Source organism: Antechinus flavipes, chromosome 1 (assembly GCF_016432865.1).
Source record: "Antechinus flavipes isolate AdamAnt ecotype Samford, QLD, Australia chromosome 1, AdamAnt_v2, whole genome shotgun sequence".
Classification (NCBI taxonomy): Eukaryota; Metazoa; Chordata; class Mammalia; order Dasyuromorphia; family Dasyuridae; genus Antechinus; species Antechinus flavipes.
The window spans coordinates 691,274,973-691,290,468 of record NC_067398.1 but is presented as its reverse complement, the minus strand read 5'-3'; the positions used below and the strand labels follow the sequence as shown (position 1 = coordinate 691,290,468).

Sequence of the window (15,496 nt, the reverse complement as noted above, 5' to 3'; positions counted from 1 at the left end):
TGCCTCAGTTTCCCCCTCTGTAAAATGGGGGAATTGGACTCGATGACCTTTATGTGTTAACTATGTTCGACAGCTAGGCAGGAGGGATCCTTGTTTCAGCACAGGTTAAACTAGGTAGTCTTGTGACTTTGAGAGCCTGTCATTGGGCTGGGATAAAAGGGAGCTCCTTGGGGAGCTGATGATCCAGGGAGACACCCATCTCTTTCTCTTGATCCAGAAGATTGTCATGAAACATAGTGCTTCCTAGGAAATAGGAGATTGCTATTTCCTTCAGGGATTGGGCAATGGGAGGAGGACCTCCCTCCCCCCAACCCCCCTCCTCCACTGTCTCAAATTAAGCATTACCACCTGGGCTGATTCCGAGTAGCCTGTGAGATGCTGGAACATAATTTCCAAATTAAAAGCGTTAGCAGGGAGCCTTTGCCCAGATCTGTAACCCAAGCAGGTCTCCCCACATATGGATTAAGGGCTGGGAGGAGGAAGGCTGGGAGCAGCAGATGAGGCTATGAGGTTTAACAACCGTCTAATAGGATTTGGGTTTTCCACGGCGGTAACGGGGCTGGTAATAAAAACAGCCAAGATGGTTTTTAATGCTCAGATTTTCACGGGCTGGCGATGGAATGGGTCCTGATAAAGGGGAATGGAGCTGGGCTCAGAAGCTAGAATGGGGACCTCCCTCCCTCCTGTGGGAGAAATCCTTTCCCTTCCCTTCCTCAGTTTCCCCCAATGTAAGACAGGAGCTTTGGTGTATCTGGTAAGTATGAATTTGAAACAACTAATGAGGCCGCATGTTATAGGGGAAAAATGAAAGCAGAGACGGATTATTTTTGACCTGGGCCACTTGATCAAATCACCCGGCTTCAATGGACCTCATTTTTTCTCATCCACAAAATGAAGGGGTTGGATTCAATGGACCCTGGGAGGTGTGTCCTGAATTCCCTCAGTCAGAATATAGCTCATTGTGCCAAATGAGGCAGAAGCTTGTGATTTCAATGGCTCACCTACGGCCAATCCCTCATCCTCCTCCATGTTTTTACCAACCGGGACTCTCCATCATTGATCCCCTGGGCTTCATAATTAACAGAGGTTATCAGAAACTATAGAAGTCATCAGAGCTGAGCTCCAGGGCACTCTGGGAGGGCTATATTTCACCCTATTCATTCGGGGTAAGCCATGGCTGTTCAGACTTCTGAGGCTTGTGGGAAGTGTTCTTGGAAAACTTGGAGACACTTTTATTATTTATATTAATAATGTTAAACTCAAGTAGAAACAGATCCCTGCAATAGCATATTGACTTGGAAAGCTATAAATTAATATTATCTAGGTTGTATTGTATTTTTATTTATTTTATTAAGTGTCTTCAAATGTGGAAAAACCTGAGGCTTTTGTGCCATGGCTTATTCTGTCTTGAACTTTCCATTTCATAATGGCCTCCCAAATCGCATTATCCACTTAAACAGACTTTGTTTTTCCTTACCCTGGGGGGTCTGTTGCTTCCATCAATAATAGAATGTAAGCTTCTTGAGAACGGGCACCATGATATTTTAACAACCATATCTTCAGCTCCTAGCATAGCCCTTTCCATACAGTAATTGATTAATAAATGTGTACTGACTACAGCTGAATGAAATTGAATTAACTGTGTGATAAAGGAAACAGAATTCTGCATTTGAGTTCAGAGGATACAGGTCCTGTCTCAGTTACTGGCTACCTTGGTGAGAGTTCCATGATCTGAGCCTCAGTTTCCCTATTTGTCAAATGAGGAATTGAAGTAGTTGAGAAAATCTCAATGTATATGTATGTGTGCATATATGGTATATATGTAGATGTGTGTATATGTATGTGTACCTTTATATATGTGTATACAAATATATACATTTGTGTATAAAATCACCTGCTACCTAGAGCTTCCTGACTAATTTTCTGCTCTTTACCCTACATATCTCCCCCGGGATTTCTTCATCACTCACCTAATGAGAGAGTTGGAACTTAAACTCCCAATTCACTGTCCTATTACACCAATCAAAGCAGATAATATTTGTAAAGTGCTTAGCCTATTAGTGCTGGACACATAGTAGGTTCTGTATAAAGGCTTATTCCCCTTCCCTTACACTAAATTTTTTTGTTCTACAATTTCTAGTCTGATTAAGTATTCTCCTAATTTATCTAGATATAATTGTCGAAAGGTCTGTCTATAAAGAATTAATGTTGGGTTAGGGACTGGAAGCATTGCGTTAATAACTGTTATTATTACTATTCATACTTCTATGGAACTTTAATGTTTTCAGAGGGCTTTTTAAAAACATTATCTCATTTTAATCAATCAACATTTATTAGATGCCTACCAGTCAAAGCAAGTCAATAAGCATTTATTAAGCGCTTACTTTGTGTCAGGAACTGCGCTAAGCCTGGGGAAATCAAACAGAAACAGAAAGAAAGGCAATCTCTGCCCTCAAAGAGCTTGCATTCTAATAGGGGAAGATAACATATTAAAGGAAGTTGGAGGGAGGCAGGGGGATAGCCTCGGAACCCAGCATTCTAAATAGTCTCTGCCCTTGTTGGTTATCAACACGGGGTATGACTTCTAAGAGCATGTGGTCAGAGATTTGGAGTGGGGAGGGACCCCAAAAGTAGGGGCAACTTGGTGTAAGGTACAGAGTGCTACATTTAGGGTCCTAAGGCTTAGATTTGATTCTCTCACCATTTACTGGTTTCTTGGCACTGGGGAAATCATGGAATTTCTAAGGACAGTCTATTGTTTTGAACTATCTTAGAGAAAAGCTCTCAAAACTCTGAGCAATTCTATATAATTATAGATTTGCAAAATGGTGTTGGTTTGCCTTGGGAGGGGAAGTTTCCTCCGGAAACTTAGGAGATCCTTATATCAATGGGATCCCTATTCTTGGACAATCACTTCAGAATATGGCCAAAGCCTTAGCGTTGGGGTCTGCCTGCAATTTCCCCCTCCCCTGCCTTCTGTTTTGGGTCAAATCTTGCTGAAACATCATTTCTATGACCCTCTCTTGCCCTCCAACCTCTAATGATTCCCCATTATTTCAAGCTAAAATCCAAGTTCCTCATCCTGTCTGCCATTTCCACAATCTTTTCACCTTTATTATTTATATTAATAGTGTTAAACTCAAGTAGAAAGGGACCCCTGCAATAGCATATTGACTTAGAAAACCACAAATTAATATTATCTAGGTTGTATTGTATTTTTATTTATTTTATTAAATATTTCTCAATTACATTTTAATCTTGTTTTATTTCCCTCTGGCGTTTTCCTGACATCTCTGCCGTACAACATGCCCCTATAGGAACCATATTCTAACAATCAATATACATTTATGTGCTGGTACTAGGCTAAGGTCTTGAAATAGAAAAGGAGTCCCTTTCCTCAAGGAGCTTACAATCTAATAGGGGAGACAATGTGCAAACAACTGTATATAAAATAAGTAAATAAAAATAAATAAAATAAAAAAAAATAAAAATAGATAGATAGATGAATGAATGAACGAATAAATAAATAAATTAATGGAGAAGAGACACCAGAATGAAGAGGGGTTGGGGAATTCTAATGAAACAGTTCTCGTTGCCTCCTCCAAACACCATGTTTTTGACCTAGAGGTGAAGTTCATTGCCCCTCATTGCCATGGCTGAACTACTTACATTTTAAGCGCTAAATCCTATAATCCTGTGGAATGACCAGAGAGTCCCGAGGAGAAGGCATTCATATGATTGAATTTCATCTTAGAAGGAAATCTCTGGTGAAATGCCCCAGGGATCTAGCATTGACCCTATGTCAGTTAACACTTTTAAGTAATGACTTGAATAAAGCCATGGAAAACATGCTTATCCCATTGGTAGCCGGCCGAAAGCTGAGAGGGATAGTTAATAAGTCAAGATCCAAAGGGATTTTAACAGGTTCCATGGACCAAGATGATATTTAATGGGGACCGGAGGGTCTTTTTTTTTAGTTTCCAAAAATCAGCTTCTCAGGTCCAAGACACATCTGGAGAATAGTCCATCGGAAGAAGATCTTGGGGTTCAAGTGCACTGCAAGTTTGATGTGAGTCAAACACATGATACGGCAATTCTAAAATCCAACCACATTAAGAAACATGACTTCCAGGACCAAGGAGGTGACAGTACCATTATCCTCCTCTCTACACAGGCCACATGTGGCATATTGTTTGGTTATGGGTACCGCATTTGAGGAAGAATATTGGTAAATTGGAGGGCATCCAGAGTCGGGGAACCAGGATGGGAATCGTGATGAGAAGAGGACGAGCATTTATTAACTGCCTACTATGTGCCAGGCGCTGTGTAGGTGCTTTATAAATATTATCTCCACTGATCCTCACACTAGCCCTGGAAGGGTAGGGATATCATTACCCCTAATCTACAGCTGAGAAAACTGAAACAAACAGGATTAAGTGACTTTCCGGGGTCACACAGCTAAGTAAGTGTCTGAATGACATTTGAAGAAAAAGGTCTTTCTGACTCCAGACCCAATGCTCTATTCACTGCAGGAGCCCCCTAGGAGCTGTATGAAAATCTATTGAGAAAAATGAAAGATAGAAGCAAGTATTTTTATAGAGGAGATTCACTCCATTTAGTTCCAGAGAGCAGAACCGAGGGGAGTGAGCTGTCCAAAAGTGTAATGGGCCATGTGGAGAAGTGGGTTCCACTTTCCAAGGCGTGGATGACCACTGGATTGATCTCTGAGGTCCCTCTGAGTTTTATTTGATTCTGAAATGGGACCATATCTCATTTTCCTCCACATTTCCTAGCAAAGGGCTGGGCCCAAAGAAACATCCAGTAAATACAGTTTAAAGCATGAATGAAAAATGTCCTCTTCTGCCAAAAGAGGATTTGGGCTTCAGCAGGAGGGAGTGCTGAGCTAGATGGGAGGAAGAACTTGGAATGATGAGGTGTGTTAGAATTTGGAAAAACTTGGAAAAGCTGGCAGATGGAGGGAAGGCCCTTCTGCTTTTGGGAGATCTTTTAACAAATGGCCCATAGAATTAGACATTTATCTGGAAGTGCCTTAGAGTAGACCTGAAAGCAGGGCTGGACTTCCAGGAATTTTATCAGGCCATGGATGATAGTTACAGTATTGGGGTGGTGGTAGGGAAAACCTTGAGATGAAAAGCTGGGTCTGAGCCAGATTAGAAGTTCGAGTCTGGAGGCTGATACTCCCTGGCTATGAGATCTTGCCACCAATCTCTGCTTATCTCCCAGTGATGAGACTGCATGATATCTAAATCCTATCCAGTCTGAACATAAGGTGTTCCTCAGAATTAGTAAACTGAAGCTTCATCTCAAAGGTAAATGGCAGCCGGGTGGTCCAGTGAATAGAGTAGTCAGTGTAATCTGAGTTCAAATCTTGCCTCAGACACTTACTAGCTGTGTGACTGAGCAGAGCCCTTAACCTCTCTCGTCCCCATTTTCTGCATCTATTAAAAAAATGTAGTGTTTGGACTAAATGATCTTAAAAGCTGCCATAAGATCTAAATTCAGGATCTTATGCAAGGAGAAGAGCAATGATGTTGGAATGAATTTTGAGTTTTGATTTCAAATCTTGTACATATAGGCAACCCCCTAGCTTTGGATTCCTGTAAGGGATCTAAGGTCCCTTCCAGCTCCAAATCCCATTATTCTACTCTGATGATAGATAACCACTTTTAGAAATTAATCTGGGAAATGGGTTTATGAATTATCTTCCATGTAACATCTGCTTGATAGGTTTGTAGACATTTTACAACCAGCTCTTCAAAAGGAAATAAATAAATATATGGGTATATATAAATATATATATATTACTCTTTTAAGCTTATTATACATTATAAACATTCTCCTTCTCACTATCTTAAGTCTAGATAATCAACAAAATAATAAACCAAATCCTGATTTGTGATATTGACTGATTTCTAAGTTTTAATTTTGTGGCTTTTGTTCAATCGTACCCAAGTCTTTGGGACCAGATAGATAGTCCGTGGGATTTTCTTAGCAAAGATATTAGAATGGTTTACCATTTCCTTCTCTAGTTCATTTTACAGGTGAGGAAACTGAGGCAACTAGGACTAAATAATTTGCCCAGGGCTAATGTCCAAGGACAGATTTGAACTCAGGTCTTCTCAATTTGGACAAGACACTCTCTTCATTGAACCATCTAACTACTTTGAAATATAAAAACTCACATTGAAAGCTGAACCATCAGCTCTCTTGAGCTACCTCCTGGACACCCCTAAGAAATCTATCATCCAGTCAATCAAGAAACATTTATTAAGAATCTCTGCTGGGCCTGACACTGTGCTGAGCACTGGGGAATACAAAAGTGAGCTGGTCTTTGCCCTCATGGGGTTTACATTCTGCTGCAGTGAGAAGAACAATACATAAGTATGGACAAAAATATGAAAATATATTTCAAGTAATTTCCGATGGAGGAGGGCAAGCAGTAATATTCTGGAATTCCAAGAATAAATTCAGGAATGGTCACGGAGACCTTCTCATGCATTTTTCTTCTTGGTTACTAATGCTGATTTTTCTCAAATGACCTGGTGGTAGAACTGATCATTCCAGACTACAAGTATCTCTGTGCATCTGGTGGCCAGCCCCTTGTGCTGGGAAGATTTTGATGGATATTTGCTTAATCTCGGTATTGATTTGTCTGTCTCCAAGCAAGAGGGCCATGGGCTGGAAACCCATCTTCCAGTCTCACGAGACAAATGTGGTCCAGCTGTCGTCAGAGCAGCAAAATGACAAAGAAGCTTTATTCAGGCGGAGAGGGGCCTGGAGACAGGCAACTGTGATCTGTTCCATCCCCCTCAAAACTCAAAGCAACACAAACTCTCTGCCTGATTTCCTGGGCTGGGAAAAAAGGATAACTCCTAGAAGAACAGAAAACTGGGTTAGATTTTAAGAATATCTGAGTAGAAGAGCCCTAGAATGTCAGAACTAGAATTAGGATAGAGAATGTCAGAAGAACCTTGGGAAATGGATTGTTATGCTGAAAGGAACCTCGGAACGTGGAATGTCAGGCATTGGAGGTGGAATGTCAGGGACAGATCCAAGCTTCTTATTTAGTGAAAAATGAAAAGGGAGTTCATGTAAGTCAGATTATCAGGGACAATACCTGGTTGTTTGGAGAAATAGGGTTGTTTTTCAATTACTCTGAGCTTTTATAGAGAAACAGTTTAATGCCATTTTTCTTTTTTTTTCAAGATCATGAAATATCACAGAACTATACACATAAGGGTCACCTCATGGCCTTTCTCTGATTCAGGACTGTGGAACCCCAGAAGCAAGGAAGGATGTGAAGGACTCTTTTGTTCATTTTAGGGTAGTGGGTCATCAGCAGGATCAGAACTAGAAGCAATAAAGGTCTGGGAGCTTTTTATCTCAGGACCAGAATTTAAAGGAGGATGATCAGAGACAGTATCTCTCTCTCAAGCTTTGGGATCAGTTCTGAGAAATCTCCTTTTGTCATCAACAACAGGTATTTTTTAATAAAGTTTTTTGTTTTCAAAACACATGCATAGATAATCTTCATCATTCATCCTTGCAAAGCCTTTTGTTGCAAAGATTTTCCTCCCTCCCCTCCCTCCAACCCCTTCCCCTAGACAGCAAACAATCTGATGTATGTTAAATGTGCAATTCTTCTATATGTGTTTCCACAATTAACATGCTGTGCAAGAAAAATCAGCTCAAAAAGGAGAAAAATGAGAAAGCAAATAAAATATAAGCAAACAACAACAAAAAGTGAAAATAATGTGTTGTGATTCACAAACAGTCCTGTCTCTGGGTGCAGATGGCTCTCTCCATCACAAGACCATTGGAACTGACCTGAATCACCTCGCTGACCAACAGGTGTTTCTAAAGTACATAAGTGTCAGACACTGTGCTCAGCCTGAGGGGATCCCAAAATAGGCAAGCCCTCGGGATTAGCGCCCAGTCCGAGGTGGAGACAACATGCAAACAGCTTTGTATAAACAAGGTAGATGCAGGATAAACTGGAGATAACCAACAGGAGGAAGGCTTTTGAATTAAAGGCTTCTTGGAGACTTGGTGGATTCCGGGAGATGGAGGTCAGAGGATAGATAATTCCAGCCATGGACAGCCGGAGATCCTCCGAATCCAGAGATGGTAATGTCAGATGGGAGGAAGAGCCAGGAGGTCAGTGTCCCTGCTTATTAAAGTTTATGGAGGGGAGAAAGGGCCAAAAATGCTGGAAATGGAGGAGGGAGCCAGTTGGCCTTTGAAAGTCAGAGGATTTTATATTTGATTCTGAAGGTAATGGGGAGTCATTGGAGTTTGCTGAAAAGGGAGAGTGACAGAAAATCAGTTTGACAGCTCTCTGGAGGATGTATTGGAAGGAGGAGACTTGGGATAGGAAGACTAGCCAGAAGACTATTGCAAAGAAGAAATAGTGAAATAGTAGCAGGCCTGGAGGCAGGAAGAATTGAGTTAAAATCTGGGCTCAGACATTTAGTAGCTGGGTGATCCTGGGGCAAGTCACTTCACCCTGTTTGCCTCAGTTTCCTCATCTGTAAAATGAGCTAGAGAAGGAAATGGTAAACTGTTCCAGTGTCTCTGCCAAGAAAAACCCAAATGACATCAGGAAGTCAGATTCAACTGTATAATGACTGAACACCCTACAAGAGAAAGGGATATATACTAGAGGGGTCACGGAGACAGAATCAGAAGAAATGGGCAATGGGATGGATATGTACAGGTGAGAGCGATAAGACAAGGGTGACTCCCAGATTTTGAGTCTGGGTCATTGGAAAAATGATGGCTTCTTTGACATTAATAGGAAAGTTGGGAAGGGGAGAAAACTTGGAATGAAAGATAATTCAGTTTTAGACATATTGAGTTTAAGATGCTTACAAGACATTCAGTTCTAGTAGCCCAGTGGGCATTTGGCTAGAGCTCTCCCCAGATTATTGTCTCATTTCTCACCCTGCTGCATTACTTTGGGATTTTCCTTACTTTGCCATCATCTTCCCCCACACACATTAGGTGTCTTCCCTTCTCCCTCCAGCTTTTCTATTGCCCTTTGTTTGTTGACTTCCCCCATTAGATTGTAAGTTCCTTGGGAGTAAGCCCTTTCTTTTTTGTTGTATTTGTATTTCCATAGCTTTTACAGTGTCTGGCACATAGTAAGCACTTAATAAATGTTCATTGATTATTGGGTATTTGGAACCAGATCATTATACACGGCAACAAGACTAGATGATGATCAATTCTGATGGACGTGGCTCTCTTCCACAATGAGCTGATTCAGAACAATTCCAATGATCTTATGATGAAGAGAGCCATCTACACCCAGGGAGAGAACTGTGGGAACTGAGTGTGGAACACAACACAGCATTTTCACTCTTTTTGTTCTTGTTTTGCATTTTGTTTTCTTTCTCATTTTTTTTCTTTTTGATCTGATTTTTCTTGTGCAGGAAGATAACTGCATAAATATGTATACATACATTGGATTTTACATATATTTAATATATTTAACATATATTGGATTACTTGCCATTTAGGGGAAGGGATGGATGGAAGAAAGGGAAATTTTGGAACACGAGGTTTTGCAAGGGTCAATGTTGAAAAATTATACATGCATTTGTTTTGAAAATAAAAAGCTTCAATAAAAAATATCCCCCCAAAAGATTATTGACTATTTGGAGATAAGAAGTTGAAAGTTAGGAGCCTGGAAGTTAGGTGTCAAAAGTATGTTAAGACTAGATTCCTAGAGGCTTATTGCTCTAGGTAAGTCCTTTCCATTTAGCTTTGACTTCAGGACGCCAGTTGTTTTCTTATCATTATGCTGTTTTAGCTCTCTCCTAGGTACATGCATCCTGCCTGAAAAGTGTACCATCGCATGAATAAGTATACCTTCATTCCTTGGTTTAATTTTATCTCTACATATAATCTCAAAACTTCTCTGTCTTTATTCATGTTTGGTGCATTAAGTACTTCACATTCACTGAGACCAAATGCACTTTCCATGAGAGTATAGAATCATAGCTCTAAGGATGGAAGAGTCCTCAGAGACTGCCTTGTCCAATCCCTCCATTTTACAGATGAAGACACTGGAGTCCATGGGAGTTAAGTCACATACTTTTCCCAGGGTCCCATAGTTAATGAATATCAAAGACAGAATGTGAAACCAAGTGTCTCACACTAGTAAATCTTTCTTTCTTATATTATACCGAGATTCAAGAGCTATTTAAGGTGTTTTTCCATGGAGTCATATAATTTAATGTCATTCATATACATTTGTCACGGCATTATCATTATTGTGGGTAATTAAATTAATGTTCATATCATCGCCTTTAGATAGTGCTTTATCTAACTTTCTTTTTTATTGTGACCTAAAATGTCGACAAATCCAGATACTATCACACATAATGAACAGCCCAAAAAGAGACTGTATAAGAAATTGTGGACTTTTCTTGTGCATGATTTGTTTTTTTAAAAGAAATCATCCAATTTTTAAACAAAGAATAACAAAATTGCTCTGGTTGTCTCAATTTATACTTCTTTCTTTGCTTTTCTGGGGGAGGTGGAGGAGTGAAGGAATGAACATTTATATAGCTTTCTTCTACTATGTGTTAAGTATTATGCTTAGCACTTTATAAATATTTCATTTGATGCTCACAACCACCTTGAGAAGTGAGTGCTGTTATTATCCTATTTGACCAGTTGAGGAAACTGAGGCAAACTGAGATTAGTGACTCGTCTAGGGTAACACAGTTAGCAAATATCTGAGATCAGATTTGAACTCAGAACTTCCTAACTCCGGGTCCAGCATTCCATACATTCTACTACCTAGCTGTGTTCTGTGCATTAAACCATATTTTACTGATGTCTCCCCACCTCTGTCCTTTGCATGACTTTTAGTATCCATTAATTTAGTATCAGGTAGAGCCGAATAGCCAACAAATAGGTAGAGTCCAGTGAGACAAGTCTGTACATTGACTATGTCTGAGAATATATATTATTTGGAGGCAATTAAGGCAGGAAGATCTGAGTTTGAATCCTTTTTCAGACAAATAACTAACTATGGGCACTTGCCCATAGTCTTTCTGTGCCTCAGTTAAAATGAGGATAATAACAGCACCTACTTCCCAGTGTTGTTGTAAGAACCAAATGAGATATTTGTGAAGTGTTTTGTAAAACTTTAAGCACTATAGAAATGCTAGTTGTTGTTATTATTATTAATTTCACTATGATTAGTTATATCAATCAATATTAATTATTGATAATTGATTATTAATTAATCATTAATATTATTCCTTATTCTACTTTTCATCACGTCCCTGGCAAGAGGAAGGAGGTGTGTTTCATGATCAATCACTATTGTTCCCTATTTTTATCAGAATTCCAAAGTTGTTTTTCTTCATGATTATTATCATCACCTAAATTATTTTCTTGGTTCTGCCCATTTTGTCAGTTTGTAGAAGCCTTTCCATGCTTCTTTGAATCTATCATTTTTAATTGTTTCTCTTGATTTCATATTTTTTCCATTATATCCATGTACTACAATTTGTCTAACCAAATAATGAGCATTTAATTTCTATTTTATTTCCAGTTCTTCACAAAAAGTGTTGCTATAAATATTCTTCTAGTATGTGTCCTTCCCCTCTCTTCCACTCTGATTGTTTTTAATATATATGTAACCCTAGCCTTGCTTCATCAAAGGGTATACACAGTTGGTGACTTTGGAAATAGTTTCAAATTGTTTCCCAGGAGAGTTGAATCAATTCACGCCTCCACCAACAGGACATTCTGTACCTGTATTCTTCTTACAATCTGTTCCACAATTGCTATTTTCCTCTTTAACCTTCTTTATACATTGATGCCTGTGAGATAGCATGTTTGAGAAATCATGTGTATAGATTAAGGATTTGTTTGGTGTTTTATTTGTTATTAGGTTAAGTTCTGTGGCGATTAGGATTCCTGATACAGTTACGATGAGGGTGGAAAGTTTTGTGAGGTAGGTATAGTTATTGGGATTATTATGGTTGGAGGGGTGTTTGGAACATTGTTTCATATTGTCATTATTAAAATTTATATTTTTATATTTTTTCATTTGGAACTATTTCCTTTGGTTTTTTTTCTTTTCAGAGTGGTTGTTGTTTTACAATATTTGAATTACTTTTGTATATTTGAATGTTAGACTTTTATCAAAGAAATTTTTGGTGAAGATTCCCCTCTCCATTAATTGCTTCCTTCTGATTCTAACTATGTTTCTTTTGACTGTGCAAAAGCCTTTCAAGTTTATGTAAATGAAATCCACAACTTTATCTTTTATGATAATCTCTGCCCCTTGCTAAGGTAAGAATTTCCCTCTTAGACAGAATTGTTGAAAAGTGCTTCCCTTCTTTAAATTAAAAAATAAATATATTTGGGTCATGAATCCATTTTTTGGTTTATATGGATATATGGTGTAAGATGTTAGTTTAAACTTACTTTCTGCCAGATTGCTTTCAAGCTTTCAGACTTTTTTTGTCAAATTAGAGTCCTTATTCCAGTAGTGGGTTTGTGTGTGGGTTTCTCAAGCATGATCTTCCTGTCCATTGTCTCTGGGTTTTATTTACCTAACCTGTTTCACTGACCAGTTTTTCTAATCAGAAATGAATACTTTGGACAACACAGTTTTGTAACATAGTTTGAAGTTTGGTATGACTAGACACCCTTAATGTTTATGATTTTTCATTATTTAGTTTGAGTTTCTTGAACTTTGGTCTTCCACATTAATTTATTATTTTGTCCCCTTGGTAACTGGCTCGGCTTGGTACTCAATTGGTAAATTAACTTAGGTAGCCTCTTTATTTCAGTTCTTTGTGGCCTCCTTGATTTCTTTCCTCATTATTTTTCAAAGCTCTTGCACATACTCACCTAGCTTCCTGCCTGGCTCTCACCACTACCTTCCACTGGGCTGCCATGTCTTTGCCCCCTGCCAGCGATGTGCTTCATCTTCCCCTCTGCCTTTAAAAACTCCAGAGCCCTTTAAAGCCTAATTTAAGCTCTGCCTCCTACAGGAGATTGTTCTTTGTTCTCACAACTGCTAGGAGCCCTCTTCTCTGTTTCTTTGTATTTACTTTGAATTGTGTATAAAAAAGTTCCTTGGGTTTAACAGAAGCTAGCATGCCCTGCCAGTGTTGCCTTTGTGGGTGTTTATTTTTATTTTTTTGCTGCAAGACTATTGGGGTTAAGTGATTTACCCAGGGTCACACAGCTAGTTAAGTGTCTGTGTCAGGATTTGAAGTCAGGGCTGACTCCAGGGCTGGTGCTCTATCCACTACACTATCTAGCTAGGTGTGTGTTCGTGTTTGTGTGGCTTCTAAGCAGCTAATTTTAATGGATATTTTATCTCCTTGATCTTCTAGGAGTATCTCCCATCATGGGAGAGCCTTTCACAGCTCTGACTGTTGGAATCATCTGCCAGCCCTGACACCCCCTGTTCTAAGGCCCCTCCCCCTGATACCCCCTGTTCTAGGGCCCCTCTCCCTGACATCCCCTGTTCTAAGCCCCCTCCCAGTCTTAACAGTCTATGGTGCTCCTCAGTTTCCAAAGTTTGCTTCCCCCCAGATGAAATAATATTAATGGTAACAAACGATCACAAAATGTGGGGCAGGAGCTCTTCTAGGATCTTTAAGCCATAGAAACATTCTCGTCCCACCCCAAAGAAACGTCAAGTCCTGGCCCAGTGCTCTGTGATGGGATCAATGACAAGAACCCCAAATCTTCTGCTCAATTGCATTCAGCTCCATGGTCCCCGGAGGAATCTAATCAGCATCTCCACACCCAAAATTATGTAAGTATCCGTTGCAACAACCCCAATTGTGCTGAATTAGCAACAGTTTTTGCCCAAGTTGATCCCAATTCCTCTCTCTCTCTTCCCTCCTCCCCCTCCTCTCTCCTTCCTCTCTCTCTCTCTCTCTTCCCTCCTCCCCCTCTTCTCTCCTTCCCCCCTCTCTTCTTCTTCTTCTTCTTCTTCTTCTTTCACTTCCCTTTGCCTCCATCCTTTTTTGTGTCTTTCTCCCTCCTTCTCCTCATTCTCTTTCTGTCTCTATTTCTCCCCCTTCTGTCCATTTCTCTCTCCGCTTTCTTCTCATTCTTTCTCTTCATCTCTCCTCCATCCCCTCTTTCCTTTTTCTCTCCTTTTTATCCTTGCCTCTCTCTCCTATTCCTTTTATGCTCTCCTCTCTCTTCTTCTTCTCTTTCCCTCTTAATCCTCCCTCTTCTTTTCTCTCCTTTATCATCCCCCTCCCATTTCTCTCTCCTTTACTCCCCTTTCCTTCTCTCCCCCTTTCATCCCTTTCTTTTATTCCTTCCATCCTTTCCTCTTACTCCTTTCTTCTCCTCTTTCTCATTCCCCTCTCTCCTTCTCTTCTCTTTTTAATCCTTCCCTTTCTTTCCCTTTTCATCCCCCTGTCCTTCTCATTTCTCTCTGATTCCCCTTTCTCTCCTCATTTCTTCTCTTTATCCCTTCCTCTCTCTCCTTTTTCCCTTTTCATCTCCCTCTCCCTCCCATTTCTCTCTCTTTCTTCTCTCCTCATTCCATCCCTCCCCCCTTTCCTATTCCTCCCACACTCTCTTCTTACTCCTCTCTTCCTGTTCTTTCATCTCCTCCTCCCTTCCCCCTCTCTTTTACTCTCCTTTTCCTTCTCTCCTTTTTTGTCTCCCTTCCTCCTGTTCCTTTTTTCAGTCTCTGCTTTCCTCCCATTTTCTCACCCCCCCATTAGTTTGGGGGGCTCTCCACAGGGCCTGGCAGGCTCCCAGACCATTCACACATCTACATCCACCCACCATCAAGGCCCTACCTGTGGCAAAAAAGCAGCAATCCATCTTTCACAGCCGTAACTAGACAACCGCTAATTAGCTGCTGAAGTTCCTCAGGATCAGAGACACTTTCAGTGGGTGAACAGTTCCTGTTTAATAAAAAGTGTAATTTCCATTTGTCTCTGCCTCTCTTTTTTGTGTTTGCATTTGAAACCAGTGTTAGAAGAGGCTGGGAAAAAGAAAAAACTCGCCCACAGAAACAACCGGTTAGTGAAAAACAGCATATAAACACATAAGCCCACACCGACACCCTGGGCCTCTGTTCCTGGGGAGCCCTCAGGCTCTCAGGAACCCTCTTATCTGAGGGTGTAGACACATACTGCTCTCAGGGAGCCCAGGTCCTGTGGAAGAAGCATAGTTCTTGTCCCCAGGAAGCTCTCAGGCTTGAAGACCTAAGAATTTTGTCCGTAGGGAGCCCCACTTTGATGGGGAGACATAGTCCCTGCTTGTGGAGCCCCCAGTCTGATGAGAGAGACTTGGGTCTTGTATGTGGAGAGTCCTCAGCTTTTTGAAAGCATATATATATTTTGCTTCAGGGAAGTTCCAGTATGAGGAGAAAAGCACAGACCTCATCCCAGGGGAGCCCCTTGTCTCAGGTGGGATTTGTCTTTTCTATTCTTAGAGAAGGAGTTTCCACTCTGAAGGA

General features: G+C 40.3%; 1 long non-coding RNA gene across 2 annotated transcripts; it reads left to right on the top strand.

The window, feature by feature from the left end:
• Positions 1 to 7,973: 7,973 nt before the first annotated feature.
• Positions 7,974 to 14,965, top strand: LOC127543632 (uncharacterized). Of its 2 annotated transcripts, XR_007949269.1 has the most exons (4): positions 7,974 to 8,178; positions 11,936 to 11,998; positions 13,395 to 13,822; positions 14,717 to 14,965. It is a non-coding gene; the product is annotated as an uncharacterized LOC127543632 (long non-coding RNA). The 2 variants fall into 2 exon arrangements; XR_007949271.1 differs by lacking the exons at positions 7,974 to 8,178; positions 11,936 to 11,998 and adding an exon at positions 12,047 to 12,339.
• The last annotated feature ends 531 nt before the right edge of the window (positions 14,966 to 15,496 follow it).